This window comes from Podarcis filfolensis (genome assembly GCF_964270895.1).
Source record: "Podarcis filfolensis genome assembly, chromosome: Z".
Taxonomy (NCBI): Eukaryota; Metazoa; Chordata; class Lepidosauria; order Squamata; family Lacertidae; genus Podarcis; species Podarcis filfolensis.
In genome coordinates, this window is record NC_139617.1 from 24,134,066 (window position 1) to 24,153,466 (window position 19,401).

Sequence of the window (19,401 nt, forward strand, 5' to 3'; positions counted from 1 at the left end):
TGTATGGGGAGGGGGAAATTCAGTACTTGAACTACTAGCAGAGCAAAGAGATGGGCAAACATCCTAGAGCACAAGAAAAGCCCTGCTGCATCAGAGCAAAGGCCCATCTGGCCCAGCATTCCGCTCTCATGGTGGTCAACTGGTTGCCACTGGGGGAACAGCACCTTCGCCTGCCCAAGTGCCATGAGACTGATTGAAATTGTTACCTCACCCTATGGATGTATCCCCCCCCCCAAAAAAAGAGCTTTGTTGAATTTTATGAAAATGCATGTTACACAAATGTAACAAACAAAAATTGAATGCAATATTAGGCACAATGAAATCAGTAAGTAGTAAGAAAAACCATTTCGGCCATGAATTGTAAATGGGAAAAAAGAATAAAGACTCCAAAGAACTTAAACCTCTTTCACTACTCAGCTTCATTGGATAACCCAGGTTGCAATGTTATGAGAGGAAGAAAAGCCTCTTTCTGTCTACTTTCTCCACACCATGCATTTTATACATGAAATGAAAAAGCCCCAAACGTTGTAATCTGGAGAAGAATTTACAGTTCTTACAGACCATTATGCCTTGAAGTGGCTTCAAACAATGTACGGTAAAAATACAAAATTGCAACTAGGATTGTGCATCTTGCAGGAATTCAGCTTTAAAGTGGAACATTTCCTTGAGAAACAAAATCAAATTGCAGATGTGTTTGTCAAGACAAGATTTCTTCACTCTCTGATTTGTTTTGACATCCCACACTGTATCCCATATGGAATGATAGTGTTTTGCTTATTAAGAAGGTGGAGAAATTTCCAGCTGTGCACTCATCAGTGGCACCCAGTCTGTTACCCAGTAGAAGGATAACTTCCAGTTGTTCATAGATGACAGTTTTCTAATGGTATATTGGTCAGCAATGCCTGCAACAACTATTGAGTGCTGTACTGTACTGAGGGTTTCGTATGAAACTCCCTAATTCAGAGGTTTGGGGGATTGCTGAGGATGGAGAAATGAGGAGGGTGAGCTTTTAACGAACTGAAATATTCATCTAGAGGAACTTGAGCTTAACAAGTTCATTTCATAAATGGACAAAATTATACTAAAGCCAATTCCTTTCTTTGCCAAATGATAAGACATCTTCAGTAGCTCTGTTCTCAGTCCCTGATCAGCTGAGCTCTACACATAATGCTCACAATCTGCATATGTCAGTAGGCTGCCTGAGAGTTCAGACAGTCTGCTTCAAGTCAACTGAAACCTGGAGGATTGTGCTACAAGGATGACCATCTTCTGACATCTGTCACCATGACCTAGTCCTGCTGGCTGCAATGACCTCATCTTTCTCCCCCCAAAAAACCTCTTGCTGCATTAATAAAGAGAGCACCAGCAATAATAGCACAGAATGATTATTTAATGAAGTGTGGGGAACCCCTCCAATGGAAGTTTCTCTTTTAAATCCAAGTTACAATTATTTTTATACTTCCAGTCCAAGAACTAAAATAAATACCTGAAGTTAAACAGAACCTCCTGTTGTGTAGGCAGACCAGATGAACTGACCTGGACCCTGCAGTCACCATCTGAGGCTGTTCTATGTGTTCCCCCTGTGTGAGAGATACAGAGGGCAGCAACACGAGAACAGGCCTTTTCTGCAGTGGTTCCCTGTTTGTGGAATGCTCTCCCCAGGGACGTTTGCCTGGCACCTTTCAAGTCTTTAGGTGCCAGGCAAAAGCATTCTTGTTCTCCTAGGCCTTTTGCTAATAAAACAATCTTTGGACTTTTAAATTGTGGCAGGTATTGTTTTTGCTTTTTACTTTGTTGTGCATTATTGTGCTTTTATATTGTTAACTCCCTCGTGACCCTTAGATGAACAGCAGTACAGAACTTTAATGAGGAAGAGGAAGAAGAAAACCCAGAACATGGCTGAGATTAACAATTGCCAAGAATCCTAAGCATGCTTACTTTGGAGTAAGCCCTCCTGAATTGCCTTAGCCCCTGCCTGGACAGCCAGACAGAAGCACCTCCTCCCAGATCCCTCCCAGATGCCCCTTTCTTTGGAGGGGCAGACAGAAGCTTACAACCTCCCCTCCAACCAAGACTAAGGCCAATCCAATGCCAAATCACCAAAGTGGTGACAATTGCTATGAGGTAGGAAAAACCCTCAGATGGGGCCAATTTAGCCTGAAGGAAAATTTCTGCCCGGCCCCAAATATGGCAACCAACAATGTCCATGGCAAGGTCAAGTAAAACAAGACAGAAAGAGAAGGTGGGAGGCGAATCCAACAAGGAACTGCACAAAGTGGAAGAGGCGGGCCTGTTTATATGCTCCAGGAGCGGATCCAAATGAAGCCTATTGGCTCCGTTGGGGCTGCCGCTGGCCAGCCCCTGCCTCCCAGGTCACCTGCCATGGGACAATTCGGCCAGCAGACCTACAATCTGCTTCCCGACCAATGGGGAGAGCCAATTTGGTTCCCCATCAGCCAGGAAGCTTTCCCCATGCAGTTGCCATGTTGGATAGCATGGAGGACGAGTAGCTGGCCCACAACACCACAGCACCAGAGATAAGGTAAGCCAACTTCTAGATACATTGAGCTAAAAGAAGTTCTGGTTCTTTAAGCAGAGAATACAATAGCCCCATGAAAAACTTGTCCTTATGTCATGAAGATAAGATGAATGGAGAAAGAGAGTTGATACCCTCAGAAATCCAGTCTCTGTGCCAAATCTCAAGAGTATCTGGAATCCTACACAAATGTAATTCCAAAAAACGAACTATCCAATCAGAGCTCCATGTCACAATACCTTTCTGCAATCCTATTTATGGTGTGCATTATTGAGTGGCCAGTGTCTTAGGAGTCACATAAAAGCAACACAAAGTTTTTGTGAGTGAATGAGAAAGAAAGGGAGGCACCAAACCTGGAGAATTTATCCAATCTGATTTTAAGGGTAAGAAATTGGGATGCTAGCTTAGCCTTCTCAGAAGGCAGCTGGCGCCCCCTGCAGGTCAATCTTTGTATTAGCCTCCTTAGTCCTGGTCGTGTGGAATTCTGCTTGGAATAACCAAATGCAAGTGTACAGCTGAACAAGTCAGGGGTTAGTTGCCTGAGTAGTCTGCCAATTAAAGTGAGTTTAGAAGAAAGGCTGACAGCTTTGTGATGAAGCCCTCTAAATTATTTACTTGCCTTCTGAAAGAAGCACACCTAGAAGTGTTTTCTCTCTCCCTCCTCCCCTCTTTCCTTTTAAAGAACAGCTTTGATACTTTTGCGAGATGAAAATAAGGTGAAAAGAAAATCATCCTTTAAAAAGATTCCTGAAGCTCCTCTTGACTGGGGAGGGAAAAAAGCCAAGCTCTTGTCTCCTACCTCTGAGTGATAGGAGATTCATTGTCTGCCTTTCAAGCTGTCTATTGTGGTTGAGACAATCTGCTCCTCCTCTAGCAATCCTATTGAAGCAACATAGCCATTTTATTTTATTTTTTGAAAAAGATTAATTGACTGAAATGCAACGAGACTGCAGAGCCCCGTTTTGCTCATGATCTTCGGGGTTGCTTTGTGCAAAGAGGTCAGCCCTTAGCCACGTTTGCGTGGAATTCTGGGAGATGGAGAAGGCACAAAAGCTATTTCAAGCCCCTGTTTATGACAAGGCTTTGTAGCCACAGTAATGAGACAGTGGGCTAAAGCGTGTATTATTCGAAACCATTTTGCAGTCTTGCAGCATGGAAAATGAACACTGTGCCTGAAAGACTATCGTCTCTTTAATTCTGTTCAGAGGGAATAACGATGAAACACTCGGCCATAAGAGGATGTAATTGTCAGTGCAGTCACTTTAATCAAAGGCATCTGCAAACATTAACTGACAACTTGCCCATTGTTTCAAATTTGTTGCACTCTTCCTAGTTATTTTTTCCCATTTAAAGCAATGATCCAAATCAAAGGGCCAACTACATGCGGGTGAAATATCATTATCGATTGCAAACCCCAATCCCATAATGACTTTGTCTTTCAGTAAGTATTTAAGCAGACACTGATAATTACACAGCTCTATACAGATTTAGAGATAAACACCACCTCTAGTCATTGTAGCATGGATTTTTTTTTTCCGAGGGAGGGGGCTGGTCGCCTGTTGTTGCTACTCCAATTCCCATTAGCCTCTGGTCTGGGATTCAGGTATGTTATAAATAATAATTGTCTGGATGGGGGAGAAATTTGATCCAGCTCACATTTAACCATGAACCTACCTAATTTGCACTTCCAAAACATTACATGAACTACTGTGCAACCTTGTTTCAAAATTAGCATGTCTCCAAATTTTGGAGTGCAATTTTGCAGCCAAGTAATGTGTTTATACTAGGGTACAGTGTGCATTAAAATTTACATGTTGGTGAAAATAACAAACAACAATGCATTATATTCAGGGAAGTTGCTTTGGGGGGAAATGTGCATATTAGGGAACACTGCATACAAGCATTACGAGAAATTTACACTAAAATGCTGGTGAGTTTTCATGGGAGCTTTTATTCATAAAACAAAAGCAAAATCACAGATTGATGTGGAAATGCGGAGAATGAGTTTAAGAATAGAAAAAATGAGAAACAAAGAAAAACCAAAATTGGCAGATTAACCCATTCCTAGTCTAGAGAAACAAAACAAACACAACAAAGAATAAGAAGACAGCTGTCACAGATCCCAACTGTGAGTAAATTTTGATAAGCAAGAGCACAGCTTTACTTTTGGACTATTTTTGCAGCATGCCTGCATGGGGCTGTTTCTAGGGGGTGAGTTGGAAGAGCATCATTCAACATCTGCCATGCAGACAGGTGGCAGGCCAGCAGGGGTTGAATGTCTCCCAGGGATTTGTATCACGGCTTGCCCTAAATTATTAAATATGTCCCTTTTCTCCTACCTGTGAATTCTGAGCAATGAGGAGCAGGGAACAGCTTGTGAAAACTCTCCCTCAAGAGTAAAGTGCAATAAGAGCCTATATGCATTGTGCAATAAAGTACAAAAAACAGCAACAGGAGATCATTCAAAAGCACTGTTTAGCTATTGCTTCTCATCTCCATCACTTCACATTGAGAAGGTAAAGTCCATATTCACCCCAGCCACCTTGCCTTCCCAGTATCACAGTTTATTATATATATGTTCTCATTACTTTCTCAGTAAATCAGTGCTCAAATTATGAGAGGGAGATCCCTAATGATATCCACAGGCCCCACCCAACTCCCACCAAGTTTAGCTAAATCATTCCTCCCACCTAGCCTTCTAAGTGGAGTAGCTAAGGCATACTCTGCAACTAGCCCGGAAAAACTGGGAAATCCCCTTTTTTATCATGGGAGAACTGCAGCCATTCTGGTTGCTGTGATCTCATATAACTTCACAGCACAATTTCACTGTGCCTGGAAAAACTTCTTTTGGGGTGGAGCCATGGCATGAAGTTGCATGAGATCACAGCAACCAAAATGACTGCCATGCTTTCGTGATAAAAAAAAATGGGAAGATGGTGTCCTGGAAGATGGCATCCCAGATTCTGGAAATTGTTGAAGGGTGTGGCTAAGGCAGCTTAGCCACACAGGAGCACGGGAAGCTGCCTTATACCGAGACCACTAGTCCATCTATCTTCCCGTTGTCTATACCAATTGGCAGTGGCTCTCTAGGATTTCATACAGGGTGCTCTCCTAACCCTAGCTGGAGATGTTGGACATTGAAACTGAGGCCTTCTGCATATGAAACATGTGCTCTGGCACTGAGCTATGGGGTTTCCCTGCCTCTGGTCTCCCTGTAATGAAAGTATTGCAATAAATTTGGCTAGATTTCACACTACCCAAAGTAAGTTACAGAATCTGCCCTCGGAATTCTCAAAAGCTTTCTTTTCGTGAAGGAAGCTTCCATTTTTCTTCCTCATTCTCAGGACACTTGAGAACTGCTTTAGAATTTCCATGGATGTGGACTTTTGAGTTTTTCTTGTACATGTGAGGGGGCTGAGGGTGGTGTGGTGTATGTTTTTTCTTTCTGGTCAATTTTTCTCAAGCATTCTGAAGCCTGCCTGCCTAACTACACTTCTGGATCTTGGGGGTGGGGGTTACTTCATGTTGTCTTCTCCTGGGTTTTATAATGAACCACAGGCACCAGGGAAGGCTGAAGAATGCAGACCACCAGAAAGATGATCTTTAGGGTGAAAGGAAGGACACTCACAAATACCCCTCTGCCACCTCAGAAGTAGGTAAACATAACAGAACCACGGCATTCTACATGACAAATTCTTAGAAGGTTTCTCTCCTTTTTGACAGTTTTCAGATTTTTGCTTGCTTGCTTGCTTGTATGTATGTAGAATGCAGACTACTGATAAGACAATTGCAGGATGAAAGGAAGGACACTCACAAACTTCCTTCAGACACCTCAAACGCCACCCATGAGAATTTCATTGAAAGTTTCTCTCCCCTTTGATAATTTGCAAATTCAAATTATTTTCTCATTAGTAGATGGAGAATGGTTGGCGGGGGAACATGAGAAAAATTTCTGGCACAATGCTAGCTTTTTCCATTTTGAAAGAAATCGTTCCGGGGTGGTTGTTTCTTTTCTGTTTGCTTGCTTGTTTGTTTAACTCAAAGCAGCTCTGCATGCATCTGAGAGCAAAAAAAGGGAAGCAGAAGCTGTTTCACTTTTACCCTTCTGGCCATTGTTATTTTATTTTATTTCAAATCACCCTCTGCACTTTTTTATATTAATTTGTTGTTTATTTGCTTGGGCATTTCTGCACTGCCCAATCAACTGTGTCCTCGGGGCAGCTCTCAATTTAAAAATCAATAAAACACAAATATAATCAACAGTACTAAAAAACAATATAGGAACACCAGCAGCATAAAACCATACAAGGGCATAAAATCATTAAGTGGTACTAATAATAAAAAAGAGGGGAAAGACAAAATAATACTGACAAATCAAAGCAGGCAATAAGAAAAGCCTGGGAGAGGGGAGGGAGGGGCCTTGCACCAGTAATGGTCAGTAGGGCTGGTGCACTCACCTGATCTCCCATCACCAGTATCACTGCAGCTCATTGTAGCTGACACAATGCAAACCCACCAGCAGAGACAATCTAGCACTATTGTTGGTTCATTTGCACTGTACTGACCTTGCCAGCACCTCTCTTCACCGCTCTCCCTCCTGGTAAGTTGCTCCAGCATTCCTCAGATGAAAATAGGGACATTTCACACTCCCCACCCACCCAACTGACTCCCCCCCCTCATTTTTGTCTCAACCACCCCCGAGCATTTCCACCACCACTTTGCCAACAGGACGCAGCACACACACCCTCCACTGTCCTGAGAAGACCCCTTAATCCTGATTTGATTTGATTCTTTGGTAGATTTACAAAAAAGAAAAGCAGACACCAATAAATAAACTTTAGAAAAGCGCAAGACTGAACGTGGATGCACAAAGCATTTTTTTTAAAAAAAATCAAGACTCCTTGCACTCCAGGCCCCCTTTCTTCCCACCCAGGGAGGCCCTGCCCTCTGCCTGCACCTCAGAGCCAGCACTTCATGCAAATCTAGGCTCAGCAGCAGCAGCCTCTTCTCACCACCACCACACTCCAGTAGCCACTATGAGCTGCTCAAGGGAGGAGGCTGATAGCAGTGGCCATGGAAAGGCAGCAGGATGCTCCCTCACAGCCACCACTGCTGTCACCACAGTCACTCGGGCCAAGCGCCAGCTCATCCACCTCCCCGAGCTTTGCGGTGGCGGAAGTAGTGGGGCAAAGAAACATTCCAGGATCAAATCAGAAGCTGTGGTGGCTTTCATAATTCTGGAACTGCCCCTGGAAAATAGTGGCATTTGGAAGGTATGGCATTGTGGCTATTAACATGAGGCCAGTTAAGTGTCCCTACCCCACTGATCATAACTGTTTTGCATGTATAAAGGGGGAAAGAAAGAAAGAAAAGTGACCCTTCCCAAACAGCTTGGGGAAAATGATTTGGAAATGAAAAATGGTCTGGGGAGGATAAGATTAAGCAGCTTTCCTCCAAAGAACTCAAGATGGCATATATGGTTCACTCCCTTTTCTCCATTTATCCTCACAATAACTCTGTGAGGTAGGTTAGGCTAAGAGGCAGTGGCTGCCTCAAGGTCACCCAGTGAGCTTCACACCTCAGTAGGGATTTGAATTCTGGTCTCCCAGATCCTAATCCAGCATTCTAACAATTCCAATAAACTAGCTCTCTTCCTGAACATGATTCTTCCATGCCACATAAAAATAAAAGAAGTTTGGGTGTAATTTGAATCTACTGGTGCCCACATTTACAGTGATCTCATTGCTGTGTTTTATACTGGTCCTGCCACCTAGCCTCCATGCATTAGGCAGAAGATCTGCAAGGGGCATTGATGGGCATGCACACACACACACACACACACACACACACCACAATCTTCCGCACTATCAGGAATCCTGATTACACAGAATTCTCTCTCATGCAGTTGTGCTGGCTGGGGCTGATGGAAGTTACAGGCCAAAACCTCTGGAGGGCATCAGACTGAGGAAGTCTGGACTACACTCCCTCATGGTTTGGAATTAGAAACTTGGTACTGCAAATTGCAAACTCTGTCGATATTGCTCCCTGCCTCAATAGGCCACTATAATTTTCATGAGGCTGCATATGTAACTCAGAGGGCAACAACTTTTTAGGCCCATGGTCATATATGGATTTCTGAGCAACCACCATAGGGGACTTCCCCCTCCGGTCACTTCTCTCTCACCTCCTATCAGCCTATTCCATCCCTGAAAGACGGAAAGGGAAAAGCAGCAGACACACAGACTTTGCTGTCCCAAACAATTTGAGTAAAAGTCAGAAAGAGCAGAATTACTCTGAGCCTTGAAAAGCACATTAGAGCTGAAAGTGAAAATGGGAGTCCTTCTTTAGCTCTATGTATTTCTCAATGCAGAGAAGGATAACCATTGGCGGATGAAGGTGGGGTGGTCCGAACCAGGTACCATCTGGGGGGTGACAGTGCCCCTGCCCCCCAATGCTCGGCACTCACCACATATCCCCGGAGACACTCGCCACGCATGTCCCAGGACATGCACCGCTTGCCACGCACCCCCCAACACACGCCCCCATGGTGGTGCACCATGCCCCCTGGGACATGCACCACACCCCCTGGGACACGCACCAGCCACGCCCCCAGATATACACCGCTCCCGGTGCTGGAGTTGGCAGCTTTGCCACTGAGGATAACCACTTGCTGTAAGAGGGTAATGAGGGGTGTTCAGACAAATTGTGACCTCAATGATTCAGTTGCATCATATTCACGACCTCTGAATTGTTTAAAATGCTTGTGTACAGAAAACAACAAGCTTGTATTGACAAACTGATAATGAATGAGCTTTTAAAGAAGGCTCAAAGGATATTATCCAGGAAAATAAAAATAAAAATGTTATCTGAATATACCCACTGTTGCATTTTAGCAGCAAATAAAGAACCAACCCTGTGTCTTCTGCATATTTATATCAGAAATGGGAGGGGCAAGCACTGTCTGTTTTTAAATCAGCACAACACCCTAGAGACCAGGGATTAAAGAACAGCAGAAAGAATTCTAATCCTCAGTGTCCTCATTTTCATTTTTTTTTTCCTTTTCTTTAATTAACTAAGGGAGAGATTCTGCAACATTTACTATTGCATCAGACAATAAAGGCAACATAAAGACCTTGTAAAAGGTACCATATGGATAGTCAAACACAATTAAAACATAAGGGGAAGGGACATAGCTCAGGGGTAGAGCATCTGTCTTGCAAGCAGAAGGTCCCAGAGTCAATTCCTGACATCTCCAAGTAAGGTTGGGATATCTTGCCTGAAATCCTGGAGAGCCACTGCTGCCAGTGTAGGCAATGCTGAGCTAGATGAACCAATGGTCTGACTCAATATAAGGCAGTTTCATATGTTCCTATGTAGCAGCCACACTAAGCACCTTGCACTGCAGACAGGGATTTCTGTTATCCAGAGATTATGTACAAATCTGGTATGTGGATTTGGAATATTAGCATGGCTTCTACACAGGGATGGGTAAATCTCTTGATTTTGGCTTCTTTCCATTCCTTGTTTTTTTTTTTTCAGTCTTCAGTTCAGTCCCACATCATTTTGCAAAATATATTTTAAGTCCTCATTAAACTTTGTCAAATTTCCCTTAATGCAGACATTGGTGTACAGAATGTTTCATAGTAAACCTATTTTTTTCTGATAAAAAGCATGTAATGCTATTTTAGTAATATATGCATTTAAGTGCCTGTTTTAGTCCAGCACATGTTTTTGCACACATTATTTAGTTGGAGAACTACACTGAAAATTTGGAGATTTGCAGAATTCAAAAGAAAGAAGTATGGCCTAGGAAAACTCCCAAGGGTTGGCTGGCTGGAGAGTGGTTTGGAGGGCCACATCCAACCCTCAGGCTTGGGGTTCCTCACCCCTGAAACAGAATGTGTCTTTAAACAGAGGAATGTCCTCTGCAAAGTATGATGTATGGTCACCCTAATCTCACGTGGCACCACCCATCACCCTGATAGGGTCAACACTTGGCAGGGAAAGGACTCTTGCTACGCTGTTGAGACATCAATACCTGTCTTCATCCGTTCCCCTCCCATTCATGGTGACACCTAGGGTCATTTTACCTGCTGCATGTCAGGACCAGTTCCGAGGGTGTGGGTAGTGTAAAGGAAGAAAGGCAATGAGATGAGCTGGCTAATTCCATGCATGTTCACTCTAGGGTTGGATCTGCTACTACAGATTTCAGTGGTATTTGCTACCAGGGCAGTGTGCATAAGACTGAAGTGTAGGGATTGGCTTCCATTCTCCTGTGGACTCCGTACACACTGGGATTCATAAAATAAAAATGGGTGGTCTAGCTTCTGTGGACAGGAGCGCATGGGAGACTTGGGAGCTGTGGCTCCCCAGTTGCTGTTGAACTCCCATCAGTCCCAGTCAGCTGGGCCAATAGCAAGGGGTGGTAGGAGTTGGAGCTCAACAGGAGGTTCCCTGTACATGACTTATAGATACTGACAATCTAAACTAGTTGTGAAGCTGGACAAGAACTTTACTGTCTCCTTTAAGGAAGAGCAGGCAGGATAGACACAGAAAACTAAGCTTGGTGACACCAAGTGGCTAAACCTTTTAATGGCATGACCCATGCACCCTGCCTCCAGGATACCTGTAGCCCATAAATCTTCTTTCCATACACTTTTTGCAAGTAAGTTCTATAACTGTGTGTGTGTGTAGTGCCACATTACTTTTACCGTTCTCCAATTAATCACAAGCAATATTTATGCACAGAATATCCTATATTTCAATGTTAGTCATAATGTATGCATTTTTCAACCTTTTAAGCTGTTTGTGCAGCCGCTGATTAGATGTCTAATTAAAACTTCTGTTGAGTTTGTCAGGTTAGACTTTGACTTCATCTAGCAAAGAGGCAGAATGGAGTAGTAGAGAAAAGTGCAAGGAGGGTCAGCCACATGAGCAAATTAAAAACTGAGCAGTGCAGCTTGAAATTCATTAGCATCTTGGCTGGGGAACACACAGGGCTGTTCGTTTGATCGGAGGGGGAAACTGGGCTATTCCCTCACAGAACCTCTGATCCTAGAGGTCTATCACAAAAATGAGTGGAATGATGAAATGAATTTATCTCCCTGACCAAAGGTGATCTTAGTCCTGACAAAGAATCAGCCAGCACCCTTTTTTAAAAAAATGAAAGTACCCCTCTCTTACTCTCTCTTTTTCTATTTAACCTTCTGAGCAACAGCAGCAGTGGCAGCCAACTTGAATAAAATGGGGGGGGGGTCAGGTAAGCCCTTCTCCTCATAATCAATCATTTGATGTGGTGCACGAACACCATTTGAAAGGCAATGCCCATCAACTTTGGGGGAGCCCTGGTCCCTTCAAATATTTTATGGGGGGGGGGGCAAAGAACCCTCAGCCCCTAGGAGTTGGCTCCTATCCCTGAAACAAAAGCAAAAACTATGAATGTGATACTGATCCGAGGAATGTGCCACACCAGAAAGGGATAGTTCTGAAATTCCCCTCATTTGAATTGTTCAAGTTCCAAGTTGTTTTGATTTGATTCCAAAGCAGAAGTGATGCAGTTGGGGATTAGGGGTGTGCACTGACCACAAGATTTAAGTTCAGACCCTAATTCAGTGCTTCAGGATTCAGCGGTTCCAAAAACAGCCCACCTCAGTTTAAAGCACTCTGGAGGCTGCCTGATTCAGTCGGAGTCCAAGTCGACTTTGCGGGGTGTGCTACAGGTTTCCTTCCCTGCATTTGCTAATGGGAATTACAGTAGTACCTCGGGTTAAGATATTAATTCGTTCCAGAGGTCCGTTCTTAACCTGAAACTGTTCTTAACCTGAGGTACCACTTTAGCTAATGGGGCCTCCCGCTGCCGCCGCGCCGCGATTTCTGTTCTCATCCTGAAGCAAAGTTCTTAACCCGAGGTACTATTTCTGGGTTAGCGGAGTCTGTAACCTGAAGTGTCTGTAACCTGAAGCATCTGTAACCCAAGGTACCACTGTAATAAAAAAAGAAACTATAACTTTCATTCTTTTTTTATAGAAGTGGGTATAATTTGCCTCTTCAGAGTGGATAAAGTCTGCCAAAGTACAGAAAAATAAGTGCAGGGAGTTTTGTGCTAGGAACCTTTGAAGTTTGGTTTCTTTTGTAGCCTTTTTTTTTGGCAAAATGTGATGCAATTTGCAGGTGTGTGTGTATGTGTGTGTGAAAGAGAGAGAGAGAGAGAGAGAGAGAGAGAGAGAGAGCGCCACAGGCACACATAGGCATAAAGAAGAAAATAATAATAGAGGCAATGGGGTCACTGATAAATAATACCATAAGTAAATATCACAGGATAAACTAAGGTACCTGTGTTTGAAAAAGCCACACACTCATACAAATAACAAATTTATAACATAATACGTGGCTTAATGAATTCACTTGAAACAGACTAAATAAAACAAATTGCATTGAACTTAAAGCAAACTCCTCAGACCAGAATAATTTGAAGGTGAAGGTGTGAGGAGGGGGAATCCACTGCCTCTTTTAAGAAAAACAACACAAACAACACAAGATAAACAACAGCAAGAGTCAATCATAAGGAGTAAATGAAAAAGAACTATAGAATTTGAAAAAAGGGGTAGGTAGAAGAAGGAACTGGGTTGGACTTAAGCAAAAGAAAGGTCTCCCTTCAACTGCTCCACTAGAAATCTTTTAATAATGTTACTGTCCCCCATAGGCATAATTTTCAAAACAGCAATAAACACATGAGATCAAGGCTATATATTTACTTCAATATCCCTCCCACAAAGCATTTGGATTGAAGGGTCCGAGTGAAATCATCCCCTCTGATTACAAGTTTGACATGTCAATCATAAAAGAGCTTCCTGTATTTCCACCTTGGTGTTTGGTCTCCCTTCCCTGTTCATCACATCCTTACATTTGCCCTATAAAGGCAAGCTTAGAGACATTAGTTTTCCTTTTAGCAGACACTTGTATGCAGCACTTTTAAAGGAAAAACCCCAGTCACTGAGCCACCACAAAATGCACTTAGGTTCTCCCCTTCAATTTGGAGCTCCTCAAACAGGTCCTACTTCACCTATTATAAGCACCTCACTTTGGCTCACAAATCATACAAATCCACTGACACTGCTTGTTTCGTGTGGTATTCATTTTTGCAAATTCTGTTGTGCATGCCAAATTTGTGACATCTTTCAGCTCCATCTGGTTCATTTGTGACTTTCCATTTCCTTTTATTACTGGTCTGCATTGCTTTTTGAGTAAACACTGCATAAAGAAAAGAAAATATTGATGTGATTGTATCTTCAGGGCACAGCCTGAAGCCCATGATATATCAGTCTTGCTGAAGCTAAGCAAATCTGAGTCTGATCTGTGCCTGGATTACAACCCCTACCACAAAATATAAAGCAAATCCAACAGTTGATCCTTTGGGTCTACACAGAACAAGCCCCCATCCACTGACCAACATTGTGTATTGTACACGGATCACTGATGTGAGTCATTCCTATAATGGTCTCTCATATGCATTCAATCATACTCACTTTGAGTCGTCTACCAGTTGAAATGTAGACATTAACACAACCACTTCATTAATATTCTTAGATCCTCAGAAAATGAAGGTACTGAGAGAGTTCTAAATTGGGGGTGAGAATGTTTGGAGCAATTAATAGATTTCAACCTCACCCCCAGTCATAATAATACCATCATTCAACTGCTCTTTTCAGTTCACCCCAAAATTGCTGAAAATGAATGGGATAATACTTTGGCTCAGCACTCATTATTTCCCAAAAATGTTGGCAGATCTTTGCTGAATAAAGAACTGATGTGACAGGAAAAATGACCTTAGAGCTCCTGGGAAGACACCATCCAGATATTTGCTAAATTTAGATGATTCTCTCTGACAGAACAAGGGTACAAGGGGTCTGACCTCCCACCAGAATAATTGGGGCTTCATTGAACTAACAGCAGCATGGGAAGTCCAGCAGCACAGTGAGATTCATTGTTCCCAATTTTTTTGCCCTCTGTTGAAGTTAATAGGGCTTTTGGCCTCTGTGTTTTATTTGTCCTTTGGTTCAGCTCCAGTATAGGCTATACAGCAGAAGATCAGAACACTTTACAAAGCTGATTCACATGCATATTGACTTTACAGGCTGACTCCACAACTGCCTTTGCCTGCTGTGTTAGTTTTGGAGAATTACAGGAAACAAGAGTGCCTTTAGTTCCATGGCCCTATGCTACCATGCTTGCAAGAGACGCTGCCAGTCAGTGTGATTGTCATCTTTGGATTTGACCAACAAGGCCTTAGGCTGTCATGTTTTGCTTCAAAATTGGTCAAAGGTTGCTGGAACATGGATAGCTCCAAGTGAGCAGCTGATTCCAACGAAGGTTGGGAGCAGACTGAGGGCTTATATGGGGCTGTCTTCACACTACCCACTCCAAGCTCCATCCCCTTAAGAGAACTTCAGATCCTTGAAGGTCAAATATTTATGAAATCAACACACACACCATGCAGCCATTATTCAGTCACCATATTCAGATGGCACAACACCATCGAAAATGCTCGAGCCAAATACTTCAGTCAAGTACTAAATAAATAAGCAAATAATGCCGTCCTCTGCTGATGTCCTATGCTGAGCTTGCTAAGAAGCTTGTGGGGCAAGTCAGCACTGTGGAGAGTTCCACAGCACTGTGGAGAGATGAACAACTTGCTCCAACAAAGGCTGGGCAGTGGCCTTAGTCCTACCCATTCTAGGCTCGTAGCCTAAAGACAAGTGATTATCCACCCCTCTGTGAATTTCTGTCTCATTTTATGCCTATGGCATTGGGTAAGCACTGTGTTTGACCCCTCAAGTGAATCTGGCTTGGGGGAAGGCATTTATTAGGGTCCTGGCCAGGGCCAGATTTATGTATAGGCTAAGTAGGCTGAAGCCTAGGACCTCTAAATTTAGGGGGCCTCACCAGTCCGCCCACTCCCCAGCGCTGCAGTCTCCACTCTCCAAAATTGCAAACCCAAGACTTCCAGCAACTATGAGACTCAGGGCTAGCCAGTGGGGCCCAATTTGAAGCTCTGGGGCCCAACTTGGAATCTTAGAGATATAAATACAATCCATCTAGATTGCCCTGGTGCGGGGGGTCCCTTAGGAGCAGCCTGCAGAGCCCAATTTGGCCCAATTGCTCCAATTGCCTTAAGGCCAGCCCTGATGAGACTGTGCAGGGGTTGGGATGACAAGCGCTGCCACTTCTAGGTCCCTGGTGTCACTATTCAGAGTACAGACTCAAGGACTTGTAATGGAAATAAAGGGGGGGATAAAGGGGGGGCACTTACTGGAAATCATTTTTGTCACCTCTCAACACCTCTCTTCTCTCAAAACCCCAGGACAATGAGCCTTTGCACTGTTAATGGAGAAAGCTCGCAAATTGTATCCCTTCTGGTTTCTATTGGCAAAACTTGTTGCATTGCTGCAAGAAAGTGTCAAAATTGTATCCCCTTATACTTGACCATGCTAATAGACTACTACCCTCTGAAAATCACATAAAATCAATGTCATAACCAATTCTCCTATTTCAATGACATTTGCTTCAAAAGGAAAGGCGGACTTGGACATCGCCTTCCTCCATAATCCTCTAAGGGAGAGGTCATGTACTCAACTTGGATACTACCCTCTCCCATAATCCTTGGGATATACAGTCAAGTACAGAGCACCCCTCCCTTGAGGGGAACAATGAACATCCCTTGATGGGTTTCCTGAGGCCAGGTGTTCCCACAGCCCATCCTCAGGAAGGCCAGAAGGCAAAGATATGCATAGATAGTTTTGTTGTTCTTTAGGTGGCGGGTACTTAAGGTGTTAGGAACTTGATCTGATAACTGGGGCAAGTTGACGACTCCCCTCCCTCCTTGTGACATGATGATGATGTATCAGTGATGGTTCTGGATATGTATTCTAGGTAGGGAGGGAAGGTCTTCAAAGAGCTTGTAGCCCATGTTCAGGGTTCTTACTCTGTTGTGCAACAATAAGGATTGTGGTCTACTGACCACTGTTTTGCTCCTGTATTTGGCTGGAACTTCCTTCTTCTACTAAACGCGGAGACCTGCAGGGACTTTTGCCCTGACGAGCTGGGCTGTTGAGTATCCTCGCACCCCAGAATTTTCCATCTCAGAATCCAGAGCCAGCAGGCCCAGAGAGTCAACAACCAGCTGCACAGCCTTCCCCAGCTCAAGGGTCAGGTCAGTAGTGGTACGTGCTGCACTTCAATCAGTGGGAGAGTGCAAGTTGGGGGGGGCAGCTGGGGCAGATAGACTAGGCAAGCAAGCTCTCCCAAGTCCCTTCCATTCCTTCCCTCCTCCTTGGCTTGAACAGAGCAAGGCAGGCACATGTGACTGGCCCTGGCCTCACCCCTCCCAGGCAGAGAAGTCTATCTTTCACACTTCACAGAGCCCTGTTGGTGCCTGCAGCATGCACTGCAGATTGCCCCCAGGCAGAGAGAGGTCTTGGGGATCAGGGAAGGCAGCAGTGGGAAGGGATCCGCGGAGGGATCCAGAGCTACCTGTAGAAGGCAGGAGGCCAGGCTGCAGGTTGGTAACTGGACCTCATCCTGATGTTAATGGGAAGGAGGAGACCAGGCTCCAAACTAACAATCTTTTGCAGAAAATGGAAGAACTGAAATCTGTGTTTATGCTGCATTTTTGGACCCGTGTGCTAGGTCATTTTCACAAGGTCAGCAAAGCCCTTCAGAAATCAGACCTGTTATTGAGTTCTTGTGCAAATTTGTACAGTTCACCTCTGGATTTGTTTAAGGAAAATTAGAGATGATTTTGATGAGCTTGAGAAACAAGCAAAAGCTACCTTGCCAAATGTTAACTATGAGGAAGGCTAGGGGGAAAACATTTTAGCCTTACTGTATTTGATGGTTGTAGTTTACTTCTTAATATGTATTTTAAAACTGACTTTTTAATGACAACATAAAGTAGATTCTAAAAGTGCCACACTGTCACACTTTTACATTTCCCAGGCAATATAATTTGTAAACTCAAGGTGTGTGTTTTTAACATTACAACTTCATTTTCCTAAAAATTAATGCTTATTCCACAAAAGGTTTACAAAGTTCATTTATTGCAAAAGGTTTTCAGTGTTAATTTTATGCATTTTTTTAAAATCACCATGGTATTTAACAATAACATCTTATGTCCTTTAGAGGAGAAATTGAGAAATGCATAATTTTAAATACCCGTCATCATCCTTGGCATCACTCAATTTTGTTTATAACACTTCTATTTTCTTCTAGTCGTGAGCATGGGGGGTTGGGAGGGGCCTCACAAGTGGAGCAGCCTAGGGCCTCTCTTCATCTAAATCTGGCCCTGGTCCTGGCAGAGGAATCACAGGTTTGTGACCCTCAGGCTCAAGTTCGGTATCAGGAACCCACTTCAGTTTCTCAGCTGGCAATTTAACAGCCATGCACTCAGCCAGCTCATCTTCCTCAATCTCAGCCTCAGCTAATGATCAAGACCAGGGAGAAGGAAATACTGACCCTTACGCATCCAGTTTTTTTAATCTGTTTCATCCCCCATTCATTCATGTATATTCTTTTTTTTTATTTTCAACAAGTGATATCTCACCCTTCTGTTTCAGAAACTACTGGGTTGGCTTATCATCTGCTCACCTCACTCTTTAACAGTTCTACTAAGTCTAGCTACTGTTGAGTTGCAGCAGAACTGTTGGGAACAGTAATGGCGTGTACCTTGCTGCCACATTGGCTGCCCCCGCTTCTGAATCACAGCAGCCATGACTGTTTGCTTCCACCTTCCAAGCAAGAAAGCTAGTGTTGTATAGTGGCTAGGGTGATTATATTAGAGCCAGTGGAGACCAGGGTTCAAGTCCCCACTTAGCCATGACCATGGGCCAGCCACAGTCTCTTAGCCTGACCTACCTCACAGGATTGTTGCAAGGATAAAATGGAGAGGGAGAGAAACAAGTGTGCTTTCTCTCAGGAGGTAAGGTGGGAGATAAATGTAATAATAAATAAAAAATGAATAAGAGAAAGCAAGACTGATTGTGGGGTTCCTTTTGGGCTGTGAGGTGAAGCCCCCACCCCACCCACCCCCACTACTGAAGTCTCAAAGCAGACATCGCAATTCATCAGGGAGAGAAAGGCACTATCAGTCCTGTGGTGTAGAGCTCTCAGCCTGAGCAATGTCCTTTCAACTGGCTCCATTATTAATGCAGAAAGCCTGTTCTAGGGAGACTCCCTCAATGACACGTTCTCACTTCCAAACATTTTTATCTCTTCCTACAAGTCCTTGGAAAGAAGGATAAAGGAGAGGAGGGGAATCCATTTTCTGTTGACATAAAAAGCAATATCCATTAAAAAAAAAAAAAGGAACCCCTACCTCCCCTTTGGTGAATGCTGTTGAAGGCAAGGCTATGAGTCTTTCACTCTCTATCAGGGGAAAAGGCATGTGTGCTTTTAAGATACCAAAGAGCTGGATGTCACTAGTATATTTTCAGAGCTTTCAAAAAAATAAAAAATGAAACAATAATAAATGCATTGTGATTTATGCCAAGCTGTTTATGAAAAGAGATCACAGAAACGTTTTACTACTAACCAGTATAAATTGATCAAGAATGTAAACTTTGTAAATCACCAGCGCTGGAACTCTGCCAGTGGGCCACAGTGTGAGACCTGATTCCTTTAGGTACCTTGCAAAGCTTTTTAAGAGTCATAAATAACCTTGCTCCATTGATTAGTGCAGAAATGTGTTTCTTGTATCTTTTAGCCCTGAGGAGTGTCTTGATAGAGTCATCTTCTAAGTGCAGGTGGGTTGGGAACCTCAATCCCCAGGGCTGAATCTGGCTCTTTGGACTTTTCCTAGGCTGTACCCCATC

At 43.5% G+C, this 19,401-nt stretch overlaps 1 long non-coding RNA gene across 1 annotated transcript in view; it reads left to right on the forward strand.

The window, feature by feature from the left end:
- LOC310754377 overlaps positions 1-19,401 on the forward strand; it is a 351,494-nt gene that overhangs the window by 319,751 nt on the left and 12,342 nt on the right. The gene's annotated exons all lie outside the window — the stretch shown is intronic.